Source organism: Natator depressus, chromosome 1, assembly GCF_965152275.1.
Source record: "Natator depressus isolate rNatDep1 chromosome 1, rNatDep2.hap1, whole genome shotgun sequence".
NCBI classification, from domain to species: domain Eukaryota; kingdom Metazoa; phylum Chordata; order Testudines; family Cheloniidae; genus Natator; species Natator depressus.
Window position 1 is genome coordinate 76,930,167 of NC_134234.1, and position 3,250 is coordinate 76,933,416.

The following is a 3,250-nucleotide window of genomic DNA, read 5'->3' on the forward strand; positions in this document are numbered from 1 at the left end:
TCCCCCCTTTGCCCCTGCTTGCTGGGAGCTGATCAAAAAAAAAAAGAAACAATAAGCCCAACATGCTGCAAGCCAAAAACTAGCCAACGAGTAACTCACAAGCCAATTAAGCCAAAAACAAGCCCAATTTCTGCATTTTTTTCACAGGTTTGGCATGCCTGCCACACCCCATATCCTTACCTATCAATGGCAACTTCTCCACAGAGTGCTCTCCTGGTGTACACATGTAAATTGGGGGCATGAAAAATTTCACACACAGATTTGAAACTCTGGGTCTGAAGCCCTCCTGACATTTTGCTGGTAGTCAATAGGGCAAAAATATTCTTTCCTAATAACTATGATGTCAGTACAATTTGTTCGACTCAAACATCTCTGCTTACACTGAAGGTGTAATCCAACATAGCAATCTACCAATTGATCCAAATACATACCAATAAAGGGGGCAGCAACTTCCTCTGGTGTGGAGCTAGTATTCTCACAACTACTGTTCCCTTGTGCTATACTCTGAACTCAGTTGGAAAATTGATGGCTGTGAGAAGTGATTGTAGGTTAACTGAAAAGAAGAAAAAGCTTGGAAAACAGACACTTTGACATATTTCTATCTTGTAAGTAACAAACAGGAAAAAAGTGTCTCTACCTCCGATATAACTGTAAAAGTTCAAAATGCTACTGCTACATTGGAGGCAAATGACCATTTTGCAAGCACACTGCAAAATAAGGGATTTTGATGTATTTTGGGGCTGTGTTGCCAACTCTTGCAACTTTATGGCGAGTCTCATGCTAGTTGATACTTTTCTTAAAATCCCAGCTCCTGGAATTTTGTTACTTCAGAGGAATCTTCCTTTTTTTTAAAAAAAGCAAGTTTCTAGACTTCATGATGTGGAGAAAAGGTGTTCTGTGTATCCCCTAAAAGTTCAAAAAATCAAAAGGCCAACCCATCCACTCTTTTCTCTACCCACCCATATGTATCTTTTTAAAATATCATTTTTACTAGCGGGGCTGATTCGTGACATTTGAATTATGGGCATTGACAACACTCTAAAGTGTATAAAGACTCACCAGTAGTTAAGTGGAAAATGTATTAGTTTATTAGGATGACAATAATAGCAGAACTGGTCAGAAATTTTTTCATCAAAAAACCCCCAAACTGCTGAAAAATACTGAAAACCAAAACATTTTCTGTTATCCAATGGAAAAAATCAATATATTTTTGAGGAAAGCAGACACTTTCCATGGAAAATGTCATTCAGACAAGAAGCCAATTTTCCCCTGAAAACAAAAATTTTCAGTGAGCTCTAAAAATAGGTTTCAGAACATGGAAATATTGCCCAAAATGCACAAACCAATTGGAATGAACTATGCCAGGGTAAAGTGCATATAAAGGGCTCAGTTGGACCTGATAGGAACAGGCTTGTACTGAGAGGAATGAGGAGGAGCTGCCCCATCCAACTGGGAACTCCAGCAGGGATTGTCTCAGGATAGTGCAAATTCCTTCCTCCTATGTATCTGGCCAGCTCTGCTGGCAGGACAAAAGAAGGTTGTGACAATAGTCCTTCTCCTCTTTCTTTCTGCTGTCTCTGGAGTGCGTTGTGCCCCTTGGGATGCTTAACAAGCACAATGACCGGGACTTTGCCCAGATGCCATACAGGAGGCACAGGGGAAGAAGAAGATTTCTTGTATCCTTCTACCCCACTTGTGCATCTACACAGTGGCTGGGGACCCTCTGGCTCAAAAAGGGCAAGGAGATGACGTGATGAATAGATTGCCAAAGATATCAAAGTAAACAATAAAAAGCTATTTTCAAATATTTGAGAAGTAAGACATATGCATGGTGTGACTGTAGGTCCCCCAGGCTATCAAAAGGATAGAGGGTAATTTAAAGAGTAGGATGAATCAGCTGAGAAGTTAAATATATATTTTTGCACAAGTCTTAACTGTCTAAGAGGAGAGAGAGCCAGTTCCAAAGTCACTTTTCACTTCCTGACAAAGCCACACTTTGCTTTCCCATAAAATCTCTGAACAAAAAATTATAGAACAACCCTTCAAGTGCAGAAAATCATTTGAGTTTTCAGAAGCAAATATAGAATTCAACAGTGGAGACAAGGACATATAGTATATCCTTATTGACTGCAATACCTGAACAGTGGAAAGTTGCTCAGATGAAAAGTAGCTATGGGACATCCTGGAAATTACAGACTGGTTAGCCTTACAACTGTATTGGTAAAACTGACTGAGAATCAAATTAAAACTAGAACGGTTGAATAAGTCCAACATAAATGCCAAGGAAAAAAGCAACAAGGCTTGGGTAAGGGAGAATTGTGCCTCTCTAACATGTTACAGGTTCTGAAAATATTAATAAGACAGTAGATGAAGGTGACCCAGTAGATATAATTTACTTGGATTTTCAAAAAGCTTTCAAAAAGGTCCCTCATAAAAGAATATTAAAGATAATAAATAACAATGAAGTAAGGGGCAAAGGCTTGTCATGGATTAAAAAATGATTAAATGATCGGAAATGAGTAGTTATAACCTCGAAGTAGAGATATATTAATCTTGCAGTGTTTCAGGGGTCATTACTGGGGTTAGAGTTATGTAATATATTTATTAATAATTTGGAGGAAGTGAATTGCAAGATGGCGTAGTTTGCTGACGACATTATATTGCTAATTCAGTCTTACCTTTAGCCTAGGACTCACATGCCATATGGACAAACACACTATCAAATCTAGTTTAGGGACTTGGGAATTCTGTTTCAGGTTGGATGTAAACAGCACAGCCACAGTCCTTTCTGGATGATGTCCATCTAATAGACACCTGTAAGGCATTTGCCCAGACATGGAGGGGTAAATCTCATCCCACAGGCATTAGACCTCCCTGAAAAAGAAAGATAAACATCCACCTCTAGTGTACCTTCCACATGCGCTGGTGGTGGTGGTGGCGATCCCTTGAGATCAAGGATGAGCTCTTCCACAGGTTTTTTTTATGAATCCTTTGGTGACTGAGGAGTCCAATCCTTGAGCCACAAACTCATTGGCAGATGTTGCAGTTGAGGTTGGAAGGCAGGGTTGGGCCACTATTGCTGCATGACAGTCATCTATCCTTTTTTCTGGCATTTTTCTGCAGCCAGGGCAAGGCGATTTTCCTCAAGAGTGAACAAGTCTTCACCAGTTAGTCCTATCCTGGGCTACATGCACCAAAGGAGGAATGTCACCTATCCCTTATGCCAGGAAGGATGGAATAAAAGGTATGG